General features: G+C 44.1%; 1 long non-coding RNA gene across 1 annotated transcript; it reads left to right on the plus strand.

Moving 5' to 3' along the window:
* The first annotated feature begins 228 nt into the window (after positions 1-228).
* LOC109770350 (uncharacterized) lies at positions 229-1501 on the plus strand. The gene is made up of 3 exons (XR_002234565.4): positions 229-627; positions 785-998; positions 1099-1501. It is a non-coding gene; the product is annotated as an uncharacterized lncRNA (long non-coding RNA).
* Positions 1502-15069: the final 13568 nt, after the last annotated feature.

Raw genomic sequence — 15069 nt, forward strand, 5'->3', positions numbered from 1 at the left:
CTTTCTCGAAGATTTACATTTGGCGTCATGATTGCATTATCTTCGCATTTGATTTGTCTTCAACATTGATTTGACTTCAAGGTTTATCTTCACAATGTTGATTTGGTCTTATACTAATATATATATATATATGACAACATTATTCTAATCCCATAGTTATTTGGATCATAACGTCCTGTATATAGGGCAGACGAGTTCCTCCCGAACTCCGTAGAAAAAAAAAAACTAACCCAACCACGTTCCTTCCCAGATCCTTCGATGCCGCCGCCACCTGCGCGCCGCCGCCGCTGCCCGCCCGTCCCAGCACCCTGCCGCCGCCGCCCGCACGCCCCGCTGCGCCGTTGTCTCCAAGCACCCCGCGCGATCGCCACCCCAATCCTTCGCCGCCGAGACCCAACCTCCTAGGGAACGGGCGCCGGCCGCCGACCGTTCCCCCAGGACCCGACCGTCTCACACGTACGGCTACGACCCCGCGCCATCGGCCCCCAATCGTCGCCACGCACCTGCTCCTCGACGCCGACAATCCCGACAACGTCTGCTCCGACGAGACCGGCGCGCCGCCCAACACAGATCGATGGTGGACGGTGTTGAGACCTCCTTCCTCCCGACGCCTCTACCGTCGTGCAGGTATTCACCCTCCATTGCTTCTCTGAACTCTTGGTGCAGAAGGATTTGACCTTCTCTGAACATTTGTGTTTGTGTTTGTCCTCTGAAAAAACTACACTTGGATGACACTTCTATATGTCTGATGGTCTGTCCCATTCGTTTGGATGCCCCGTGCTAGTAATGAGCGTGACGCTGGCTCGCACACCCACAACCACCGCATGCAACCTCCCCCTGAGCTCTCCGACTCCTGGATGCCACTCCGCTGCCTTCAACAACAAGAACTGACATGCTCTGTCCACGGTCTACAATTTTTCTCTTCGCCACTTCCTCAACTTGAATTGACTCCTTGTTGACCTCGCGAGAGCAGATGCGTCCACCTCCCCTAATGTCAGGTTCCGTGAAGCTCCTTGTCCTGCATATATATAAGAAGTTGACCTTCGGGCCACTGTTGAGCTAATTGTTGTTGCTGCAATTGTTTTTGTTGGGCTGAAGCTAAAGACAGAAGATGGAGAGAGATGGCGAGGATATGTTTTTGTTGGTCATTCCTCCCCTGATCCTGCTCTTCCCCCTTCTTGTTGGCATCGCGATGCAGGCGAACAACTGTTCAAGCCAAGCCCAGTGCCACCGTAGCACCCAAGAAGATGGGGAGAGGATGTGCAGTGAAGAGAAAACATAGGTTTTCAAATTGGCCATTGGTGGTAGCATCTAATCATTTTACCAAGTAATGAACATGTGTGTGTATGTACAGTAGCATATTTTACCCAAACTGAGTTACTCTATTTTTTCAAAATGCACGTAGTCTGTGCAGCCAAAATGTATTAACCTTCTAATGTTGCACTTGGTCTGTGCGCATTTTACTTTATCCATTTGGCTAATAACTGTTGTCCCCCTATAAGTTTGTAGTTATTGGTTATTATAACTGATTTTTTTATTTTAGTTTGCAACGTACAGCACAATAATTTTTTTGCAGAGAGTTCAACTGAACAATAGTTTCGGAGCAATTAGAAAGAAGGTCAAACACATTTACGTTGGAAGGTCATTATTACTATGAATGTTCATTTTGTGAAAATGACAACATATGAAAAAAAATAGCTCCTATGATCATTCATGTATACGTTGTTATTATTGCTTTCCATAGACAGGCGCTCGGTCCATGCTGCTGGCCCACGATCAGCGCACGATCTGCCCACGATCAGAGTTCACAGTTGGGCATCTACATGTGTTCAGGCTATGGCTGTTCATTGTCTCCAAACATTTTTCTCTGAACATTCTTGTGCGCCTGGTCATTTTCAGGCTACAAGTGTGCTTCTCTTTAAACACTTCTGGGGACCAAAAGGTGGGTGCTGTAGCAGTGGTGAAGCGGCCGCCGGCGAGGAGCAATGGCACTGTAAGATGCACTTCAAAGTGTCCGTGTTAATGCCTCAACGGAAACTGTTTTGTGTAGTTTTGTATTTCAGTGCAAAGCACACTCAACTCCTTGAAACCGCCGATGCCCAGCTGATGTGTCTTCGTGTCTTGCTAGTTGATATCTTTGTCCTACATAAGCTAATGTTGTTTGTGTCTACAGTGTCTACAGCAGAACTCAGTTGTCTGCAGCAAAACTCCAGTTGCATCACATTTGTTTGTGTTTATCCTCTTAAAAATTGGCAATTGTTGCAGGTCGGCTTTGCCAGATGCGTTGGTTAAGCTACAAAAAAATGAGCATTATACGTTGTTGTCAAGTTGGCTCGCTTATATTGGAATAAAGAAAAACAGCTAAAGGTTAAAAGAAATGTTCGAGAAGGTCAAAAGTATGTTAAAGTATATTTTCTGGAACACCGACACTCTCTCGACATCAGTGTTAGCAAGCTTTTGCACTTGCGTTCTGCAGAACAAAAGAAAAGTTCTGGTTTTGTGGTTCCATGCCGAATTATTGAGCAAATTGATGGAAGCCATGCGCTAGAGAACAAACATTTGAAGAAATTAACTGAAGATTGCCTTGACTCTTGATGGATCCATGTATGCGCGTGCACAGCTTAAGTTCAACTATGGAGCAGAGAGCCGCAGGACCGCGAGCGTCAGCGTGATGGAGGATTGTGGGCCAACCAAAATGCCACGCACGGGCTTGCGTTAGTGTGTTTTGGTGCTTGCGTTCTTCGTGTTGTGACTGCTTGAGCGTGCGTGCGTGCGTGTGTGTGCGCGCGCACGTGTGTTGTAGCACGCGTACTTGCTGTGTGGTACCCCGTTTGTCTTTGCTGGGTGTGTGATCCGATGTGTGATTTTAATAGAACTTTGTCCATGTAGAACACGAAGTGTATGTGTATTGTTGTGTGTAATTTTTTTTTAATTTCAATAGCATGCGAAGTTCATGTTTCAAAAATTCATAAGTTCACGTGTACCACATACTGAAGAAATTCATCAATGAAAAAAATACCGCCTAGGCCATTTCATCGACAGCAAAAAATGCCTAGAAATGCCACGAGACAAAAGAAAAACTTCACAAGATATAACATAGTAATTTCGTGGTAAGGTGGGAAAAACCATAATTTTGTTTTGTAAGTTTAACCATTTCTAAAAAAACAAAAAGTTCTAAAAAAGATGGTGTTTCTACATTTAACATAGAAGTTCAAATTTTAATAACATAGAAGTTCAAAATGTTTATAAAAAACCAAGAAGGTCAAAATAAAAAAACCGAGCAGTTTAACAAGTTTGTAAACATGGATTTGCCACTGTTTTTTTTAAGATCTGAAAGTTCAAATTTAAAGAAGTGAGCAGTTCAATGTTTATTACATAACTAGGACTTTTCCCTATACTAATGAATAACAACATAAAGTCTTAATTTCAAAAAATGAAGTTGTTTGATGTTTATAAAAATCTTAGATTTCCCCCAATACTAAAGGTACACAATGATGTTCAAAATAAAGAAGGTAGAGTGTCTATCAAAAACTTAGATATTTTCACCTAACCGAGAGAGTTCAGGTACTACACGGTGTGCATTTGTATTAAAAAGGAATAAAAAAGCAAAGGCTAAAAGTTTTGTTCCTAGAAGTTCAAGTGCTCGGCCTGAGAAAGTTCAAAAAAAATTGTGAGAGAGGTTGAACAAAAATACGTGACAGAAGTTCAAGGTGAAAGCAGCGGGAAGTTCAACTACTACACGGAATGCGTTCCAGATAAGAATATAAGAATAGAAAATAAAAAGCTTAAACGTTTTGTTGCAAGAAGTTCACATGCACCTCCGTGCACGGTTCAGAATTTATATTGCGGGACGTCCGACCTCCAATTACATGTTTTAAAAATGGCAAAAAATGACGTCCGACCATCAATTGTGTGTAATTCGATGTATACACAAAAATGTGACAGAAGTTCATCGTGAAAGCAACGAGAAGTTCAAGTGCTGCAAGGAATGCATTTCAGGTGAGAATAATAGTATAGAAAAATAAAATCTTAAAAGGTTTGTTGAAAGAAGTTCAAGTGCTCTGTAAGGGGAAGTTAAAAAAAAATTGCGAGAGAGGTTCACCTTGTATTTCCATGTTCGATTTTTTCCATATAAAAATCCAATACAATTCTTTACTCAAAATAATAAAAAGGTGAAGTTCAACTTGAAATAACAGAGAAGTTCGGAGTTTATTAAAACATAGGATTTACCTGTTCAAAAAATAAAAACAAGATGCCATTTTTTGTACTTTTAAAAACAACTCATAAACGAAAAAATGGTTGCTAGAAGTTCAAGTGCTCGACGAGGAAAAGCTCAAAAAATTCTTGTGAGAGAGGTTCACCGTGTATTTAGATGTCCAAAATACATAAAAAAACATGTTGTTTTTTGTGTTTTAAAAAAATTCTCTCAAACCAGAGAGAAGTTCAAAGTGATAACAACCGGAAGTTCAGTACTACATGGTGTGTATTTCATATAAGAAAAATACAAATAAAGTGAAACAGAGTGAAGTTCAAATAGACATGCCCCAGAAGTTCAACTACTTCACGCAGTGCGAAAAACAACACGTCAAAAACAGAGTGAGGTTCAAACAAACATGCCCGAGAAGTTCAACTACTTCACCCAGTGTGTTTCCATTCACAATGAAGGCAGAAATCATGATTTCGTCATTTCTCTAATTTACTTCAAAATGACAGGAATATCATTTGTGTAAATTCAAGTCCTCGGTTGGAGAAAGTTAAAAAAAATATTGTGAGAGAGGTTTGTAGAAAAAGAATATCATTTGTGTAACACTGACGAAATGGATGAGAAAATTACAAACGAAAATACGTCACAAAAGTTCAACGTGAAAACAGCACGAAGTTCGACTACTATAGTGAATGAATTTGAGATGAAAAACTTTTCAAATTGTCACGAGTATGAAAAAACGATCAACACAGGAAAGTTGCGTGTTTACAGCAGCTTTCCATCGGTATATCACTTGCTCAATTCCGGTGAGTGGATGGAGAGCTACGAGCAGTGGATGGGGATCTACGAGCAAAAAAAGCACGTGAAAAACAGAGTGAAGTTCAAATAGACATGCCGAGAAGTTCAGGTTCTTCACGTGGTGCATTTTCGAAGAATCTGTTTCGTGATAAAGGCAGAACGAATGATCTTGCCATTTTCAAAATTACTTGAAAACGGCTAGGAATCACAGAAAACCATCAACATGAAAAAGTTTTGCATTTTCCTTAGCTTTTCAACGGTATATTATTTGCCCCATTCCGATAAAGTTTGTAGAAACTACAGCGAAAATACGTTTTTAGCCATTTACAAAATTGACATAAAACAGTAAGGAATTGGGAGAAACAATATATACAAAATAGTTTCCCATTTCCTCACGCTTTCCAATGCCATATCATTTGCTACATTCGAACATACGGTTAAAAAATAGATCAAAAATATGAACTCGATGAAACTTGTACCGTTTTCTAAATTACTCTTAAACCGTTCAAAATTAGAAAAAAAATTCTACATGAAAAAGTAGCGCATTTTCATAAGCTTTCCAACGCCATATCATTTGCCTCAATTGGATTAGCCGTTTAGAAATGACATCGAAAATACGAACTCGGCTATTCGGTTTGCGAAATTTTACGATTTTCCAAATTACTCTTTAACCGTAGGGAATTAGAGAAAACTTTCAACATGTGGAAGGAGCGGTTTTGCAGCAGCTTTCCAACGCCATATTATTTGCCTCATTCTGATAAACGGTTTAGAAATGCGATCGAAAATACGATTCATGTTTTTTGTATGAAGAAAAAACGCTTTTCAAAACTGCTCTTAAACCGCTTACAGTTTGCCAAAAATTTAACTTGGGTCATGATACTGGTGTCTATAGCTTTCCAACGCTATATCGCAAGCCCCATTTGGGCAATGTTGGCGGAAGTTCAACCTAGCACTGGGAGAAGTTCAGGTCGAACAACTCAGGTAGTAAAATTGCGAAAAACGCAATTTCATCACGACCCGAGAGCAAAATCCGCCAACGAGCGAGATTCCTATTTAAAACCGGTATTTAGTTGCTAAAAAACGTTTCTAGATTACACTAACATCATATAAAACACGACTAACAAGAATAATTCGCGTGGGAAGCCATGGTTGCGAAGATAGCCCGAAGTTCGAGTTTGTACAGAGGGAAGTTCAGGCGCGTTACTCAGACAGTTCAGGTTGTGATCAGAATATTATTCTGATCCCGTGATCAGAATAGTGTTTATGTATATATAGGACATGACTACTCTGTTACTAGTAACAGAATAACATTCTATTACCCCTCGGCCCTATAAGGGAGCGCGTCCGGTTTTCAAAATCAGCCTGTCAACCGTCTTCGAACGAGAAAAAAGAAGTAAATACGCCCACCCACCTACACATTCAGCCACCCCCGCTCCCACCTTCTCTTGGCTCCCGGCGGCGCCACCCCGCCCCACCTCCTCCCCGGCTCCAGCGCCGGCCCGCCCCACCTCCTCCCCGGCTCCCGGCGCCACCCTGCCCCACCTCCTCCCCGGCTCGCGGCGCTGCCCCGCCCCGCCCCATCTCCTCCCCGGCTCGCGGCGCTTCCCCGCCCCACCTCCTCCCCGGCTCCTGGCGCCGCCTGGCCCCCAACATCCAACCTCCCCGGATCCTGGCGCCACCCCGCCCCTACCTCCTCCCTGGATCCCAGCGCCGCATGCCCCCATCTCCCCGGATCCCCGCGACGCCTAGTCCCCAACCTCTCCAGCTCCCGGTGCCGCCAACCGCCATCCTCTGCCAGCTCTGGTAGCCGCCTCCACCTGTTTCCTCCTGCGGGTCGGACGGTGCGAATCTGGCTGACGTGGCGGGGCTTTGAGACTCGCCGGGGTGGAGCTCCTCCGTGTGACGCCCCCGATTCAATCGTACACTAATCATGCACGCTAATGTGTACCATCAAGATCAGGGACTCACGGGAAGATATCACAACACAACTCTACAACATAAATAAGTCATACAAGCATCATAATACAAGCCAGGGGCCTCGAGGGCTCGAATACAAGTGCTCGATCATAGACGAGTCAGCGGAAGCAACAATAGCTGAGTACAGACATAAGTTAAACAAGTTTGCCTTAAGAAGGCTAGCACAAAAGTAGCAACGATCGAAAAGGCAAGGCCTCCTGCCTGGGACCTCCTAACTACTCCTCAAAGCCGAACTCCACGTAGAATCATCCTCGGGATCTCTAGCTCCTGGACTCCAGCATCTGGTTGCGACAACCAGGTATAGAAAAGGGGAAAAGAGGGAGAAAAGCAACCGTGAGTACTCATCCAAAGTACTCGCAAGCAAGGAGCTACACTACATATGCATGGGTATATGTGTAAAGGGCCATATCAGTGGACTGAACTGCAGAATGCCAGAATAAAAGGGGGATAGCTAATCCCGTCGAAGACTACGCTTCTGGCCACCTCCATCTTGCAGCATGTAGAAGAGAGTAGATGGTAAGTTCACCAAGTAGCATCGCATAGCATAATCCTACCCGGCGATCCCCTCCTCGTCGCCCTGTTAGAGAGCGATCACCGGGTTATATCTGGCACTTGGAAGGGTGTGTTTTATTAAGTATCCAGTTCTAGTTGTCATAAGGTCAAGGTACAACTCCGGGTCGTCCTTTTACCGAGGGACACGGCTATTCGAATAGATAAACTTCCCTGCAGGGGTGCACCACATAACCCAACACGCTCGATCCCATTTGGCCGGACACACTTTTCTGGGTCATGCCCGGCCACGGAAGATCAACACGTCGCAGCCCCACCTAGGCTCAACAGAGAGGTCAGCACGCCGGTCTAAATCCTATGCGCGCAGGGGTCTGGGCCCATCGCCCATTGCACACCTGCACGTTGCGTACGCGGCCGGAAGTAGACCTAGCCTAGCAGGCGTTCCAGTCCAATCCGGCGCGCGCCGCTCCGTCGCTGACGTCAAGAAGAGCTTCGGCTAATACCACGACGTCGAGTGCCCATAACTGTTCCCGCGTAGTTGGTTAGTGCGTATAGACCAAATGGCCAGACTCAGATCAAATACCAAGATCTCGTTAAGCGTGTTAAGTATCCGCGAACGCCGACCAGGGCCAGGCCCACCTCTCTCCTAGGTGGTCTCAACCTGCCCTGTTGCTCCGCCATAAAGTAACAGTCGGGGGCCATCAGGAACCCAGGCCCACCTCTACCGGGATGGAGCCACCTGTCCTTTCAGCCCCCTCATCAGAATCACTTGCGGGTACTCAACGAGCCGACCCGACTTTAGTCACCACACGTGTCATGTATATAAAGTATATAGTATATAACCGTGATCACCTCCCGAAGTGATCACGGCCCAGTAGTATAGCATGGCAGACGGACAAGAGTGTAGGGCCACTGATGGAACACTAGCATCCTATACTAAGCAGTAGGATAGCAGGTAAGGGTAACAACTGTAGCAACAATGACAGGCTATGCATCAGGATAGGATTAACGGAAAGCAGTAACATGCTACACTACTCTAATGCAAGCAGTATAGAGAAGAATAGGCGATATCTGGTGATCAAATGGGGGGGGGCTTGCCTGGTTGCTCTGGCAAGAAGGGGTCGTCATCACCGTAGTCGTACTCAGTGGCATCAACAACGGTCTCGGGGTCTACCGGAGAAGAAGAGGGGGAAGAAACAATAAATACGGAGCAAGCAAAACATCACAAAATATAACGAGCTAATACGCGATGCTAGGTGTGCCCTAACGCGGTAGGAGGTGATACCGGCGAAGGGGGGAAACATCCGGGAAAGTATCCCCGGTGTTTCACGTTTTCGGACAGATGAACCGGAGAGGAAAGTTGCGTGTTCGCTATGCTAGTGATGTGTGGCAGACGAACGGGCTGCGTATCCGGATTCGTCTCGTCGTTCTGAGCAACTTTCATGTAGAAAGTATTTTCATCAGAGCTACGATTTATTTTATATGATTTTCTAAAGTTTCAAATAATTTTTAGAATTTATTTAATTAATTTATTTCAACATTATCCAGAATAGTGCATGCTGACGTCAGCATGACATCAGCATGACGTCAGCAGTCAACAGAGGTGTTGACTGGGTCAAACTGACATGCGGGTCCCACTGTCATACACTGTTAACTAATTAACCAATTTAATTAGTTTAAATAACAGATTAGTCAGGTTAATTAATTTATTAGGCTAATCTAATCAGAATTAATTCTTTAATTAATTATTAATTAGTTAATTAATTAATTAATTATTATTTTTAATTTAATTAATTTTTCTTTTTACTATTTTTTTATCAAAACGTTCTGGGCAAGGGCCCACTTGTCGTAGGGCCAGAGGCCATAGCGGGCGCGGGCGACTGCAGTTACGGGCGCGGGCGACTGCAGCTACGGGCGTGGGCACAGGGTCGCCTGGACCCGGGTGCGCGCGGATGGCCGGCGGCCACGGCAGGGCAGCCGCAGCTGGCTGGAGCGGGTCTGCGGGGTGAGGGGGGCGGCGGCCAAGCGCGACGCAGGAGGGTGCGTGCGGGCGCGCATAGCAAGCGGCCGGCGCGACGCGGATGCGGCCGTGGATGCGGCGCACGGCGACGGGGTTCGGCACGGGGAGCAAGGGCGGCGGCTGGACGGCGCGAGGGCGCGGTCGCGCGAGCGGGGCCGATGGCCAGAGCGAAAGGGAGTGGCCCGGGGCGTGGAGCGCCGGGGTCGGGAGCAGCGGCAACGCGGTTGCCGCGGGCTCGGCAGGCAGGGCGCGGCTGCCGGCGCAGACGGGCATGGCCATGGGCGCAGCAGGTGCGGACGCGCACAGGAGGTCGCGGGGCGTGGTGAGGCGGTCAGCGTGCGGGGACGAGCGAGAGGGAAAAGAGGAGGTTGGGGTCCTCACGGGCGAGTAGAGACCATGCGAGGCTCGAGGGAGGCCCTTGGGAAGGAGGACGGGGACGACCGGGCGGCGGGGAGGCAGTCCGGCGGGGAGGCGGCAAGGGGGTGCGGCGCACGGCGGAGAGGACGGCGAGGCGTCCACCGAGGAGGAGTGGTCGAGGCGGCGCGGTGCGGTCGATCCGGGCGGCGGGGTCGTCGGTGACGCTGGAGAACGAGAGGGAGTGGGTGTCTCGATCGGGAGGAGTGGGGGGGTTCGTGCGGGAGGAGTGGGGGGGATCGTGCGAGGCGACGGGAGGGGCGCCGTCCAGATCCAGGGGGCGAGGGGGGGTGAGAGGGGATCGGGGAGGGGAGAGGCTAGGGTTTGAGCGTCAGCAGGCCATATAGGCCAGGGGCGCAGTTGGGCCGGTGGGCCGGCCGGCTGGGTTGTGGCCCAGTTGGCCGGGGGGGTTCTGTTTTTATTTCTCTTTTGTTTCTTTTTAGTTTTCTTTTATTTTCAGTTTTGGTAAAATACTAAAGTGGCACCCAAATAGATGTTACAAATTATGCCACAGCCACAAACAACTTAGCACTGAAATAAAATAGTTTTGAAATTGTTTATCATTTTAAAAGCATTTAAATAATTATTATTGCTACTATTTTATTCATTTTAGAGTGTTTAAACATTTTATAAAGGTGTGGTTTCTCCACCATAATTACCTATGTATTATTTGGCTCACTCCGAACATTTAGTTTTAATATTTGAAAACTTTTATCGTTCGACTTGATTTTGAATTTGAATTCGAACGAGGTTGAAACATCGTGAAACTAACAACAGTAATCGTGGTGACGTGGCCTCATTAGCAGAGGTTTACTGTAGCTTAACTATCCGGGCGTCACACTCCGCCTCTAGCCGTCGATCCATAGTTCATTGTCAGTACAGGTTCTGAAACTGCCTAGTACATGTTGGGGGACATTTCTGGAATCACGTATGCTTGCTAGCTTGCAGCTGTAATTTTGATTGCATAGCAATACAGTTTAGTTGTCTCTGAAGTTTTGATTCATAGCAGTACAATTTGGTCCCAGCTGCAATGATTCTGCAAACCATTGTGCTCCCAAAAGATGGTGCTTTGTTGCAACAAGTTGTGGGGAAAATGCAGTGAAAAAATAAAATGTGCTCCCACAAGTTCATATGATATATTGTTGTTAATTCAATTTCTTTTATATACCTCTACACATGTTTGTTGAAATGCTGACAAGGAGCTAGACTTGTTTTTTTGTTCATATTTCTTGTTTCTTAAAACAACTGATGTACTACTATCAAAATGGAAGCCACAATAAAGATCTCATCTCTAAATTGATGATTCAGCCATGTTTGCTTGTGTGTACTACTGAACTGACAATGGTACTAAACTTGTGTTCTCGCTGATTTTGAAATGTTGCTGGTAGCATTTGTGATGCTCGTCTGATTTTGGTTGGAAGTTTAATGAATCCATACATAGTTCAACTTTTAGGAAGTTAACAGTTCAATGAGTGTCTTAGAGAAAACTTGGAAGTTTTGTCTATATAAAAAAGATAACAAAAATATATGTGTTCTGACCTAAGATGTTCAGGAAAGAGTTCTAGGACATCCCCGGTCGCCGCGTCCCCGGGAAGCCATGCGACAGCCACCACCACTGCGAGCTGCCGGTGCAGCGTCCCACCAGCCCCCATGCGCCTCCATCCCTCAAGCTCCCAGATGCGTCGTCGTGAACCCTTTGTTCCCCATCGTTGCCTCCTCCAACTCCTTTCATGGCTCTGGAAAATCACTGATCAGGTATGTTCAGATCAGACCACACTAGAATGGCCAAATTATAGATAAATATTTGGATTGTCCTAAATTCTTCCACTCTCTGGAAACAAAGTTGCAGAATGGATGTGAACAGAGTATACTTCCATGGTTTTGCAAGAAATCATACAATAAGTGTACCATTCACTATGTATCATTAGTTAAAAAATAATCATAGAAAAAGTTCAATTTGTGTTATTGAAACAGCTCAATTTATCGGTATTGTGGAGATCATGCATGACTAGTATTTATGTTCTCAAGATATGAGAGAGTGGGATGTTCACATGATTTTTGCTGGTTGGAGTGTATGGTCTTGTGGAGATCATGAATGTTATTTGGTTATGACACGATGTATATATATATACTGCTAGAAGTTCTAATACCTATATTACTACAATTCGCTAATAAAAAATGTATCAGTTCATTGTGTATAGCACTTGGTTAACACATATAATTACAAAACAGTTACTTGAACTATACAAGAGTTCAGCTTTTACTTGATTTTTAGTTCAAATTTTGCGTTATTTTTAGTGCATCAACTTTAATGTGCAGAACATCGAGGAAATCCTGAAAAATTATATGTGCACTCTATGTATTTTCTTATTCTTACAAGAATTATGCACTCGTACTATTATGCATCAGTTTAGGCCGCCCGTGGAGTTTTAGATATATGCAAAATCGGATTAGAGCACCATGATCTCACCCAAAAGTTTGAAAAACCATTGCTTTCAGTTCTGGTAACATATTTTTTTGTTTCAGCTTTTCTAATTCTTTCTCCAATGGGCCTTTATATATTATCTTTCACTTGCCTTACTATATGAAAAAAATATGTGGCCTTTAGCGAGCAACCTTGCTTGTTTTCTGGTTAAAAAAATAGACAACATGGATTTACCATGTTCTATTAAAAGAAAGCTGGAGTTCAAATTCTAATTTTAGTTCAGTGAAGATCAATGGGAAAATGCACAAAAAGTTCAGACTCTTGTTTCCTAAAGTGTTTGTTTTGGTATGTCTAGCCCAAACAATCATCAAATTTTTAAAAATGTTTCTCTGTTGTCAAATAAAAGCTACAGTGATTATTATGGACATGTACAGTACAAACTTTTGTAATGGTGTAGTACACCTATTTAGAAAATTTATATATTTACAAAACAGAAATTATAATTCTCAAAAACCTACAAAAAAGCATCAATTTATATTGATAGTTGTTCTAGTCCTTATGTTACAACAGTGCAATGAAACAATCTCATCAGTTCAAGAACATCGACATGCTAATGCTGTAGTGATCTCACGCGCGGCCACAAGGATGTCGGCTGCAATGATGCCAAAGTGATGAGCTATCTACATTCTGCCTGGCTGTTGTCCATCTATATCTGCGTCCGTGGTGCATCGCCAGCGGTATCGTCCCTGACCAGGGCACCATGGTGAGGCACTTGCTACTACTAATGCACACTGCATTTGACGCATAAAGATGGAAAATGCAGGAAGCCGCATGTTTATGTGGAGCTAATGCACACCATTTTTTTCCTGAAAAATGCCGCGGTTAAAATGAAGGTAAGCTTGTGCGTGTATTTGTCTGAGGTGGTTGGTTCTGGAAAAGGTGATTCACATAAGTAGATTTAAAGATATGATTTATTAAAAAGTTGTAGCTCTTTTCTTGGTTTATGGTCAGCTCATGCATCGAGTTTCCATCCAATCCGTGGGATGACCTCTATCTGCACGTACTTGTTGCTAAAATGTTGTGTTGTTAAACTTGTTATGAAGCCACTGTTATTCTTCAGCTGCGACCTACAAGAGTTTCTTCATCTATGGTTCAACAAAAAAGAACAGCAGCAGTCCATGCATCTGCCGTATCTCTTTCCTCTCTACTGCTCTTTTCTCTTACTAATTTGTTTCTCTCTAAACTACAGCATGGGGGAGGTTGGACTACAGACAACCCCCGCCGCCCCCATGCATTACTTCCTCCGGTCCCTGTCCAGGTATGGGGATCACACCAGTCCAACTCTTTCTCCCTTCTCCGTCCAGTTTTTGTATGCTATTCCAAATACCAATGATCATGCAAAACAGTTGTTGCTAGAGTCTAGATGATGTGTAGTGTAGATGCCATAGTTTCACCCTATTTTTCTAGTTCTAATTATTGCTGCATAACTCTTTAAAAGAATGTTCTGTGAATGTTTGTGATCATGGCTTGTAGGTATTCATGTGAACTTTAAAATAATGACTGTTCTTGTAGGAGGTTCAAAGATTGTCGTGGAGCAAGTTCAAGAGATTAGTTTCGTGAAGATAATGTGATCTTTTGGTCAGGATTTTGCATGATCCATAGCCATCAGTGGCAACAGGTGAGCAGTTCAAGGCCTCCTGCGTGAGCCGTACATCATCTTCTATGCGTGAGCTAGCTGTCTCAACACATCTAGCATCGGAGTATCTGCATCCCCTTGCCGCACACACATGCCCGCGGTCGAGATAGTGTTGTTTGTGATTACTGGTCGTGACTCTTACGTTGTCATTGGTTGTCATTGGACAAAGAATTTGTTCTGTAACTCTGTATTGGCAGGACCTTCAGTAAATATATGTTCTTAGTATTCTGATCTGTAGGCCAAAATGGTGAAAATTTAAACATCAGTCTGAATTAATAAAACTGAGAAGTTCTACTATCAGTAAACGGGTGAACCTAGGTGCAACAAAGCTCTGCCATTAGCCGTGGGGATTATCAGTTCACATGTATTGTGTTCTTTTTGTTAGTTTATGTGTGTTCTTATTTGTCAGGTTGTGTGCAAGTTTGTTATCAGTTCATGTGTATGTGTTGGTAATCATTGTTGTTGATGCTAGGTACCGATCTGACCATGGTATTACTGTGGCTGCTCTATGTAATTAGCCCCTTTGTTGGGTGAATCTCCTACTATTTGCTAGCTTTGGTATTGTTAAAACACAACAAGTTCACAATCAAAAAAGTTATAAGTTCAACACGACGTCCCAGATAAGTTTGGGAAAAAAGCTCAAACAGAAAGAAACCCCATGAAAATTCAAATGGTAAAAGTTCAAGTCGCAAAACGAGAGAAGTCTAAAACATCGTTGCAAAAAATACTGAGCTAAAAAACACATTTTTTAAAGAAAAATATCATTCAGTTCAACGATATAAACCATGCAAGCTCGGGGACTATGAGACCGTAAACCATTGAAAAGTTACGAGGAAAAAAATACCGAAAAAATAGAATAAAATCTAGTATGTGAAAGCACGCTCAGTACAAACCCAGACGGACATAAGTTCGAGTACTCTTTTTTCAGAACCATTCAACATTACTCAGTGAAAAATACCTCAGTACAAACACAAGCATAGATCAGTACGAGTACTCTATTTTTTAGACAGGAAAAAACAATACAA

The sequence above is a fragment of the Aegilops tauschii genome, chromosome 3 (genome assembly GCF_002575655.3).
Source record: "Aegilops tauschii subsp. strangulata cultivar AL8/78 chromosome 3, Aet v6.0, whole genome shotgun sequence".
Taxonomy (NCBI): domain Eukaryota; kingdom Viridiplantae; phylum Streptophyta; class Magnoliopsida; order Poales; family Poaceae; genus Aegilops; species Aegilops tauschii.